Genomic DNA, 11963 nt, shown 5'->3' on the forward strand with positions numbered 1-11963 from the left:
AAAGGAACTTAGTACATGACATTAAATAGCTCACAAATTAGTAGAGACAGGCTCTAGGTTGATCCTTTCTAGGATGACTTCAACACTGCTCTGCAGAGCCGGGTCACCAACAGAGCTGCAGCCTCTACCACCAGGAAGCTCTCCGGCAGAGCAGCGAGCTATGTCTTGCCCCAACCCCAGAACCATAACACCGCTGCTGCCATCGGGGAGCCATCATGGTTAGGAAGCCCGTGTATCTGCTGCAACCAGAACCACCCAAGTGTCCACTAGAATCCACACCAGAAACAACTGACCAACCACAGCTTTAAACACGCAGAGCAGCAGTCAGACACAGTGAAACTGAACGTGAGTGACCATGCTTCCCAGTGAAAAGAGCAGAAGTGAGGGCTGTGTCTCACTCCTGCCTTCCAAACCTCGTGCATCTGACTGGCTGGACAGAGCTCAGTCCCAGAACCCCAGCTGCAAGGTTGGTGTCTGGAAACATAGTTCTCATTTCCCGTCCTCTGCAGTATGGAGGGCATTCCAGAAGGCAGTGGAGTAAATGTCAAACATCAATATGCTATGTCTGCTACATTTCAAACAGACTACAGTGCTGAAAACATGCTTTTTTGGAAAAGGCTTATTTACAAACTCTACACAAGAGAAAATGGTTTCTTCTGAGCCAAAATTAAATGTGCGTTCTGAAACGGACAAATTCATAAAGCAGGATTGTCCCAACAAGAATGTACAGGTATTGAGATCAACACACAAAGAAAGAGGGGATGGGAATTCTTTTATTTCCTCTATCCTACCAATAGAGGAATCCACAAAGGTCAGTACACTGTATCTGTTTATGTGATATCTGGAACATGGTAAGCAGTACATTATTAGAAGATGGGGCAGAAGGGCAAACGGTAGCCTATTTCATCTAGTAATGGCACAGGAACTGGTGTGGACTCCCCTGTTGTGAAGTCTACAACTGAGAAAAGAAACTCTTGCATCATCAGTGGAATGGGTTAAAGATGTAAACTGGTCACGGTCCATCTGCATGCAGTAGTGGAATCAACATGCCTCCAACAAGATCAGAAAGCCTGCCGATCACAGAGAAATGCACGTTGTATTTCTTTTCCATTGTCACTTGAGAAGCCATCTGAGGACAACTTGGGCATGAGTGGGAGTATATCCTTGGGCCACTGCTGGGAGGCAGAGCAGGAAGTACCACTCAAGAGTTAGAACGAGGACAAAGCTGTTTTTGCTACAGGAAAAAAGCAGCTTAAAAAAAGAATTTCTGAGAACTCAAAATCCAATGACCCAAGAGACTACAATACACACACTGTCCCAAGGCTTTAAGAAGCCGGAAGACCACTTATAAAGAAAAGCATAACCTATAACCAAATAACAGAGACCACAGATTGCAGGAGGAGGTGGAAAGAGCAAAAAGACACAGCAGAGATTATCCTGTGGGGAACCCTTACAAAGCCGCATGCAATTTGTGATGGAAAGTCAGGAGTCCAACTGAGAACCAGAGCGTGAGACAGGAAGCTGAGCTGCAATGGCCATGCAGAGTGCGGTTCCCTGATGTCACCAGCATGCAGTTCAGTTGCATTGTCGTGCCTTGAGGGGAAGCAGTCATCTGCTCGAAAGCTTTGAGTTACTCACAACCTTCAGCACAAACGTTAATTCATCTTAATATTTTCATTTATTTACCTTTTTAATAGTTTTTTAAAAAAATACTATGCAGAAAGCAACATGAAAAACATAGGCGTGGTACTTTAGGGAGGTTGTTTTATGAGAGCCAAATAGAAATAAGGAAGCAATTACATTGTTATATGGTATCTGCTTTTGAAGAAAAAGAAAAGGGAAGCATAGAGGGTTATGCAGGAAACCTACCCAAACTCAGAGTGGGTGAATGACAGATGAAAACTGCAGGAGGAGCGGACCACTGAAAGGGGAGAAGAGTTAGCCAGGCAGACAGGAGAGGAGGGGCGAACAGAGGGGAAAGAGAATTTCAGGAAGAAGGAATGGTGAGTGCAAAGTCTCAGAGTGTGTAGCACATTCAAGGAATTTATAGTAACTCTGGATATTTGAAATGCAGAATTTGAAATGAAAGTGGCAAGATGAATGTGAAGCAAGAGCGGACCAGTCCATGAAGGAGCTGAAGACTCAGATGGAGGAGTTAAGGTTGTATGTTAGGGCGATGGGAAACTATTAAAAAGAATTCCACACTGGGGCGTGATGCCATGTGAGTGTAGCATGATCAGAGTGACAGCGATGTTGGGAACAGACTGGAGTAGGGGAAAGGTAGGAAGGAGAAACCCGTCGGATGGATGCGGTCACAGTCACAGAGTGGTGATAATGTGGCCAAAGCTGGGGAAGTGACTGTGGAAAGGCAGAGAAATGGGCATATACAAGAGAACCTTGAACCTGGAAAACGTTTTTTTTTTTTTTTTTTTTAATGGAAAAGGCTCTTAACTCTGCCTACCCATCCTGGTAAGCTTGATTTCCCTGTCCCCAAGACAACCATCACAAGTTTCTTCTCTCCTCCAAACTCCAGCTCCCTTTCCTCCACCTTCCAGCTATCTCCTGTTTAGTTATGCACAAAGGAGCCATTAGAAAGGATTTCTCTTTTCCTCACCATCACACTCACCTGCCTCTGCCCGTCTTCCCCTTCTCCACTTTTGAACCTTCCTGCTATCACAAACCAACCCTGTCCCAACTGTGACATCCTGTTCTGGCCACCTTGTCCAGGATGCTGATCCTTTGGACTTCTCTTCCATATCATTGGTGCCTCAGGCTTTCCCTCTCTCTCTCCCTTTCCCCGCCCCCTTTCCTCTGTGATCTGGCTTTGTCTCTCACTCCAAGCTTCTCTGGATCTATTCTGCTCCTTATGCCTACTTCAGCCATACTGGCCCCAAACACTCCAAGCATCTTTCTCCATGCAGGGCCTGTGTGAAAGCTACTCCACCTGCCTGGAAAAGATCCTGCCATTTGTATTGGGTTGAATCATGTCCCCAAATTTTGGGCCCTAAAATTCTTGTCCACCCAGAATGTCAAGATGTGACCTTATTTGGAAGTAGGGTCTTTGTAGATGTAATTAACTAAGATTAAGTCATATTGGGTAAAAGTGGGCCCTAAATCCAGTGACTGGTTTCTTAAAAGAAGAGGCATATAAAGATACAGATATGGAGGGAATGAGACCCTGTGAAGATGGAGGCAGAAGTTGGAGTGGTGTGTCTATAGGCCAAGGACTGTGGACAAAAGCAATAGGAAGAGGCAAGGAAAAATTCTTCCTTAGAGCCTTTGGAGGGAGCATGGCCCTGCTGATACCTTGGTTTCTGACCTCTAGCCTCCAGAACTTGGAGAGAATAAAATTCTGTTGTTTTCAGCCTCCCAGTCTGTGCCTTTTGCTACGGCGCCATTCTCACATGACCCATCCCTTTTAGCCCTTTTAGCCTTCCCTGTGGGGCTCTTCACTGGCCAACATCTAAGTTTTTCTCTCATATTTTTCTTCTTTGTTGAAACAAGTTTTTTTTTTTTTTTTATAGTCCTTATCATGAGAGGAAGTCATGTGAGTATTGGCTTACTTTTGTTTGCATTATTTATTTCCCATAGTAAACTCAACATAGTAAACTCATAGTAAACTCAAAGCTCCAAGAGGGCAGGGAACACATCTGATTGCTTACCTCCCCTTATTGGCCTGAAATATAAGTTTCAGTAAACATCTGGTAACCGAATGAAATAATGAATGAAGGAATGAATGAAGCACTCATAAGCTAGAAAAAAGAGGATTTGTAACTAGTTAGATATGAGGGGAAGGGGCAGGAGTGGTCAGAAATCCCTGGTTCCCACCCCAGTCCTTGGTGGATTCAGTTGTCCTTCACTGAACTGCAGAGCATGGGAGGAAGAGCAAGTTTGGGGAATGTTTACTTTTGGATTTCTGAGTCTGAGGTGCCTGTGCGCCATTCAAAGGTAGAGGTCAGCTAACTGGCACCCCTGTTTCTGCCTCCCCACCTCCCCCAGTCTGTTTGTAACACAGCAGCCAGGTTGAGCCTTTAGATACTTGAGCAGCTGACATCCCTTCTCTGCTAACCACTTTCCGGTGGCTCTCATGTTTGTGTATGCATCAGTTGCTCAGTCATGTCCAACTCATTGCAACCCCATGGACTGTAACCCACCAGGTTCCTCTGTCCATGGGATTTCCCAGGCAAGAATGCTGGAGTGGATTGCCATTCCCTTCTTCAGGGGATATTCCTGAATCAGGGATCAAAACCATATCACTTGCATTGGCAGGCAGATTCCTAACTACTGAGACACCAGGGAAGCCTGTGGTTTCCACATACTATTTATTTTCCTGGTTAATTTACTCTCTGACTTGTCTAGTAAGATATTTGTTTCATGAGGGCAAGACTTTCTGTCTGTTCTGTTCACTACATATATCCAGCACCTGCAACAATGTCTGGCAGATAAGAGGTGCTCAGTAAAATGTTTGTTGGATAAAGGAATAAGATTCCATTAAGACTTCAGTCTGTGGGTCTGGCACTAAGGAGTGAGTTCTGGGCTGATGAGGATTGGAAGCCACTGACAGATAGTTAGGTAGATAGATAATAGATATATAGAGCTCCTGGAATGGATGTGATCTCCCATGAGCAGGGCATAAAGTTAGAGAGAAAGGGGGTTAGGACCAAGTCGCATGAAACATGAACCTTCAAGAGAACGACAAAGAGAGTGGTATCCTCAAAGGAGACTAGGAGGCAACAGCTGGTATGGTATCAAACCACCAAGGATACAGAGCATTCCACAGAGGGAGGGATCCACAGTCAAACACGACTGAGAGGAAGCGGACAAAGAATGGTAGCCTCGAGATGGTAGAGGCGACAGTCCACTTTCAGTGCGGAAGAATGAGTCAGAGGGAGGATATGCAGACAGGAGTTTAGCAGATGATTTGGACAAGTCTCCAAGAAATCAGACTGAGAAGAGACACGGATGATTACTGGAGTCAATATGGTCAAATACGCCTGTAGCCCATGTGCCCGAGCGCCCGTGCTCTGCAGCAAGAGAAGCCACTACAAGAAGAAGCCCGTGTGCCACAACTAGAGAAAAGTCTACGCAGCAACAAAGACACAGCAGAGTCAAAAATAAATTCATTAAATTTAAAAATTTATTTTCAAAAAGATCCTTCATGCTGCAACTAAGACCCAGTGTAGCCCAATCAAACAACAACAACAAAAACTTAATCACATAGGAACTTAAATATAGTGACTGGAATTATGAATACGTTTTGTTTACACATTTACTAAGCAAATATTTGCTCTTTTCAGCCTCCATTTGTCAACCAACTAATACGTGATTGGCCTCCTACCAGGAGTTGCGTGCCTATTGGAAACCTGGGAGAGTGCTGCCCCTGCCGAGTCTCCAGTGGAGTACAAAAACAGATGGGGTGACGGGTAATCGCAATGCAATAAATGCTGCCCTGGGGGTGGGCATGGAGAGTTCACAGAAGTGCACCACTCCAGTTTAGAAGAAATGGAAGGCTTTCCAGAGGCAGAGCTGGCTGATCTGGGGCTACCTATGCAGATGACACCACCCTTATGGCAGAAAGTGAAGAGGAACTAAAAAACCTCTTGATGAAAGTGAAAGAGGAGAGTGAAAAAGTTGGCTTAAAGCTCAACATTCAGAAAATTAAGATTACGGCATCTGGTCCCATCACTTCATGGGAAATAGATGGGGAAACAGTGGAAACAGTGTCAGACTTTATTTTTTTGGGCTCCAAAATCACTGCAGATGGTGACTGCAGCCATGAAATTAAAAGACGCTTTCTCCTTGGAAGGAAAGTTGTAACCAACCTAGATAGCATATCCAAAAGCAGAGACATTACTTTGCCAACAAAGGTCCGATTAGTCAAGGCTATGGTTTTTCCAGTGGTCATGTATGGATGTGAGAGTTGGACTGTGAAGAAAGCTGAGCACTGAAGAATTGATGCTTTTGAACTGTGGTGTTGGAGAAGACTCTTGAGAGTCCCTTGGATTGCAAGGAGGTCCAACCAATCTATCCTAAAGGAGATCAGTCCTGGGTGTTCATTGGAAGGACTGATGCTAAAGCTGAAACTCCAATACTTTGGCCACCTCATTCGAAGAGTTGACTCATTGGAAAAGACTCTGGGAGGGATTGGGGGCAAGAGAAGGGGATGACAGAGGATGAGATGGCTGGATGGCATCACTGACTTGATGGACGTGAGTCTGAGTGAACTCCGGGAGTTGGTGATGGACAGGGAGGCCTGGTGTGCTGCGATTCATGGGGTCGCAAAGAGTCAGACACAACTGAGTGACTGAACTAAACTGAACCGTAAGAGAGAGTGAGGTGGTCCAGGCTGAGAGGACAGCATGGATAAAGGCACAGAAGCTTGAAGGAATGTGCTGTGTTTAGGGGATAAGGTCTGTGTGATGCCCACGCAGGAGTGAGAACTGAAGTAGCAGGGAGATAGCACGGAGTGGTTCGTTGCAGCCATTTCCTGAAAGGTTTGGCGTGCCAACCACAGGAATTTGAACATTATCGGGGAATGAGGATGAGATGAGGTTAGAGAAATATCTGGGGTAGAAGGGCCTCTCCTTTATGTTTTTTCTCCCGGTCATGCATGGTGGTATTTGCCCTCCAAAGGGCAGTCAAGTATTGAAGATACAAGAAGAGCCCCTGGCCATCCTACAGCCTGCTTCCCCTGTTAGCATGTCTCAGCCAAGACTTGAAAGGGGATCTTTGAGATGATCTAGCAATTTCCCCACTGCCAGACAGTCCCCGGATCCTCTGTCCTCGGCACCTCCCAGGATGATAGGAGGGGTCCCCATGCTGGGTGGGGCTGCATCAACCCTTGCACTGCCCTCTTCACTCCTACCTGTAGCAATCATGGACTATCCTTTTAGGACCTGTTAACATAGGCTTGATCTTCAACTTGACCTTCAATTTATCCCTACTTTAGAGAAAGGAAGAAGTATTTCATCTCTCTCAATCTTTCCTAAATGTTTTCAGACAGCGCACATTGGAGCCTCAGTTGCTTAGCATACAGATCCCTTTGGAAAGTTTGGAGCCCTCAGAGCCTGGTAGTAATGGAAAGTCCCCATCACAGGGTCACCTCTTAACATTGCTCTGCATGTTCTGGAATTTGATAAATACCAGGAAAGATAACAGAGAAGGCAATGGCAACCCACTCCAGTACTCTTGCCTGGAACATCCCATGGACAGAGGAGCCTGGTAGGCTGCAGTCCATGAGGTCACTAGGACACGACTGAGAGACTTCACTTTCACTTTTCACTTTCATGCATTGGAGAAGGAAATGGCAACCCACTCCAGTACTCTTGCCTGGAGAATCCCAGGGATGGTGGAGCCTGGAGGGCTGCCGTTTATGGGGTCGCACAGAGTCGGACACGACTGAATCGACTTAGCAGCAGCAGTAGCAGCAGGAAAGATAAAAAGACCTCAGCATCACAACACTTCTTCCTTTGTTAAATCATTCGTATGCTGCTGCCCTTCCTCTCAGAGTTCCATTTAGAGGTACACAGTTCATTCAATGTTGTCCCACGGCCCCCAGGCCATTCAGGCTCAGGCCCTGTACTTGATAAGGTAGACACTGCCTTCCTCCCTCTCACTGCTGGAGACAGAGGCAGGAAATCCCCAACGTCCACAGTTCCATGGTCTCTACATAGGGACACCCCACCCAGAGCTGCTTTCTGGCTCCATCCCCTTTCTTTGCCTTCAGAGACTGGCAGAAAGCTTCCCACATAGCTCTCTACCTACACATTCAGAATGACAGGTGTAATTTTATTGTAACCTGAGGTATTTCCAGAGGTCAATGAACCATGCTGAGCCTTCAAACATTCCTCACTAAGGCTGTTACCCAAAGCACTTTTACATCTTACCACCATAATCCGTTTGCTTTCTTGAGATGACCATGCATTTCCCTGGTTATGAGGATGGAGTCGGGACTGCCCACTCCAGCTCCTGGTCTGCGTCTCCAGGCACCTCTTCCAGGAGCACTAGTCCTGGGTGAGGAGCTGGCAGGTGGCATGTGATCAAGAGCATGAGCTCTGAGCCCAGGCAACTCATGATGCCGTCCTCCCTTCTCACATACCAGCTAAGCGGGTCTCTGTGTGGGTTGAAGCCACCAGCAGGTGGTAGGAATTCTGTTCATCCTTCTGAAGCCCCGAGTTTGAATACCAGCTCTGCTGTCTTCTGGTAGAACAACCTTACACAAATTCCTGAACTTCTCTGAGTCTCTTTTGCTACCCTGTAGAATGGGCACACTACTTACGTGGAAAAATACATTGGAAATACACATGGCAGTTAATATTGCAATAGCCATTTCATCTCTCTACTATCAGGTAGTGGCAACATCACCATCTGAAGAAAACAGGGAAGCTTTCAGAAGCCATCCCATAACTGCAAGGAGAGTTCTGACCCTGTGGACTACAATCAGCAAGACAAAGTAGCTGAATTCTTTAGTGAAATATTTATTAAGGTGTTTGAATTGTTGTTTCTCCGATAGACTATGGGCTTCTCTAAGATAGGGACTTTGATGGATCTGACACATAGGGAGAATCAGTCCTCAAAACTCTTCTTGAATATTACATTGACTCTTCCAAGTCTTTTGCCTTTCTATACAACGTTTCTAATCAGTTTGTTAATATTCAGTTGTTGGGGTTTTGATAGGAATTGCATTAAATCTCTATAGATCAAGTTGGGAAGAATTCACATCTTGACAATATTGAGCTTTCCTAGCCATGAGGCTAGGAAATATTTGAGCCATTAAATATTTCTCAATTTACTGAGTTAGAGCTTCTGTGATTTCTTGCATCAGAGTTTTTTGCTTTCCCCATACAGATCTTGTACACATTTGTTAAATGTATACCTAAGTATTTCATTTTTATGTGCTAATGCAAAGATTGTTGATGTTGTGTGGTAGATGATAGGAAGTCGAAGAAGTTGCTAAACAAAGGAGTAATAGAGTGCATCTATTTTATTTGTCAATAATTTTATTTCTTTATTTTTGGCTGTGCCGGGTCTTTGCGGTTGCTCAGACTTTTCTTTAGTTGCAGCAAGTGGGACTGCTGTCCAGTTAAGGTGCACAGGTTTCTCTTTTCAGTGATTCTCTTGCGGTTGAGCACGGGCTGTAGGGCACATGGGCTTCGTGGTTGCATGGGCTCAGGGGTTGCGGCTCCCAGACTCTAGAGCACAGGCTCAATAGTTGTGACACACGGGCTTAGTTGCTCCACAGCCTGTGGGATCTTCCAGGACCAAGAACAGAAACCGTGTCTTTTGCATTGGCAGACAGATTCTTCATCACTGAGCCACCAGGGAGTCCTAAAGTACATTTATTTTTTAAGAAGATTGTTCTACCAGTATGGAAGATGGATTATTATCTGAGTAAAATTGGATGGAAAAAGAGCAGTCAGGTTTTTTTTTTTTTTTTTTAATGTATACAAGTGGGAGCAAAGACCTGAGAGAAGTAAGTAAAGGCAGAAGGTATGGGAAACGTTAAATTTGACTCAAAAATAGTAAGGATGCTCTTTTTCTGAGAAAACCAAGCAGACAGACCTTCCAACAGCCTTGATAACTATTCACCTACACCAATCTTGACATCCAGGGAGGGGCATTTAAAGACCAAAATGGCAGTGTTAGCTGTCTACTCCAGCAACCATTAATCTCCTGCCCGTTTTCTTACCTAACACAACCCCAATTTTGATCAAGAATCCTCCTTCCCCACCTGGCCAAGAACTATAGGAGTGGCCTACTTGGTCTATGGGTGTCCCTATCCCCCTTGCCAGGACTGAATCAAGAATGGGCATGTGGGCCAATTCTGGCCAGTAAGATGAAAAAGGAAGTCTGTTGAATGGGATGGGGACAGCAGCAATAAAAAATTCCCTCCATCCTAAGTGAAAGTCACAGGAAGAAATGATCTCCTGCCTTGCTGTGAAGGTTGTCCTGAATGTGTGACTCCCAGAGCTGCGGCATCCATATTGCTATCAGCCTGAGGATGGAGCCGATGGTGATGCTGGTGTAGCACAGGGAAAGCATGACTGAGCAGCTGAACCAAAGAAATCACATTTCTTTATTATTTAGGCCAGAGTGAGGTGGGATTTCTGAGACTTACATCTGAAAACATTGCATCTGTTTTAGCACCTTATTTAGCAACTAAGCTAAAGAGAACTCGCCTGCTATCCCCCCCACCCCTCTGAGGATGCCAAGCTCTTTTCTAGTGTCCTGTTAGATCATACCCCTACAGTAGGACTTTGCCTGCTTGTTTATTGCTCTACCCTTCCACATCTAGACTGTCAAACATACTGTATGTTTTCAGAGTTCCTCCACCAAGTCTTCTACAAGAAACTTAATGCCAAGAAAAAAGCATACCTCTCTTGGAGAATTGCTCTTCTAGTAGGTTGTATGGACTAATTGAATGTCCCTTTTTGCCATGGCTGCCAGGAAGCTCAAAGCCTAATCTGATGCTAAATCACAGTAACTGTATTACATTTCACAGTCAATGCTTGCTTCTTCTTTCTTTCCACCACTTTGCTTTTCTAATTTTAGTTGAATGACCTTATTGTGTTTGCCTTTATTATATGTTGCTTCAAATCCTTTTTCAGAAAGAGGTGCATATTAAAAAAAAAATTAACAACTCAATTCTAAAAAGCCATGCAGAGGCCAAGTTGGCACCACTTGCTCTTTGTAGCAGCCTGGGAGGGCCCCCAAAGTAGCCTGGTGTTTTATCTTTACAAACACATGTCAGCCAGAGCAGCGGTGCTCACGGGAGATCTCCCAAGACAAGGGCAAAAATCACCCGTCATTTTCTCCTGAATGGGTGTCTGGAGGACCATTCAGGCTCCTAGTGGCTGCATTTGGTGGGGCGGATTAATGTGGAGAGCCCTTGGAAAAATCAGCATCACCCTTGCCTACACCAGCTATTGTTTCAGAGGTGAGCGCTCTGTCTAGTTTTGAAGATAGAATCTCTTTCCTGCCTGGTCCCCCAGCCCCGCCAGCTTTGTAAGCAGAGTCCAGTGCCCTCCAGCAGCCCCACCCCCAACTCTGGACCGCAGGTCTTTCCAGCCAGCCCTCTGTGCCAACTGGCAGAGGGTGCTCTTGTATAGCAGATCTGACTCCCTCTCCACCAATGAACTCTCTGCTCCAACCAGGCTGCCTCCACCAGCTGGAGGCCCTGGAACCCTCACATGGGGCAAACTGCTGTTTTTTTTCCCCAAAGACCGACCTGGGCCATGCCCTCAAACACTGCTGTGCTGGCCACATTCCCCTTCAAGCTTGTGTGCCCCATTCTGCCCCTCAGTTTCCCCACAGGCAGGACAGAAAGAAGCTAAATATGGGGGAATAGTTTAATTTGTGATATCATATGTATGCTGGGGTGGGGGGGAGGTTGGTAGAGCAGACAGCTCTCACCAAGCTTTGCAATCATAGATTTCATGATTTAATTGGAAATTTAGTAAATCTGCTAAAACATTTAGTGGTTTAAATTTTTCCTGTTCTGCAAAGAAACAAAGGCTTCTGGTTTACCCTGTGTCTTTCAACAACTTTAATTTCATTTGTAGATTACAGATGGAAGTAGCATTTCCACTCGATTGCATACTGGGCATTAAGAAGACAAAAACCTTCATTGTTTGCAGCCCTCAGAAATTTTTTTTCAAACATTAAGCTGTAGGTGGCATTCTTTATACCTGACATCAGAGCACTTTTGTCAGGCGTTTAGTTGACAGGATTTACTGCAAACCCATCCTAGGTGTGTGAAGCAGGGAAAACAAAATATTTCTTTCGGGTGGGCAGAGAGAGGAGTGCACAGGCTGATCAGCCCGATTGGGTAACCGCTGCTTTTCAAACTGTGTAATTAAAGATCTTTAGAGTTCTTCGAAGGGAATTAATTAGTAAAGAAAGGCTGTTTTGTTTACAGTCTTTGTCATCAACATAATCAAAAGCCAGCCTTGATATTGGTGGCA

The sequence above is a fragment of the Bos indicus x Bos taurus genome, chromosome 10, assembly GCF_003369695.1.
Source record: "Bos indicus x Bos taurus breed Angus x Brahman F1 hybrid chromosome 10, Bos_hybrid_MaternalHap_v2.0, whole genome shotgun sequence".
Lineage (NCBI taxonomy): Eukaryota > Metazoa > Chordata > Mammalia > Artiodactyla > Bovidae > Bos > Bos indicus x Bos taurus.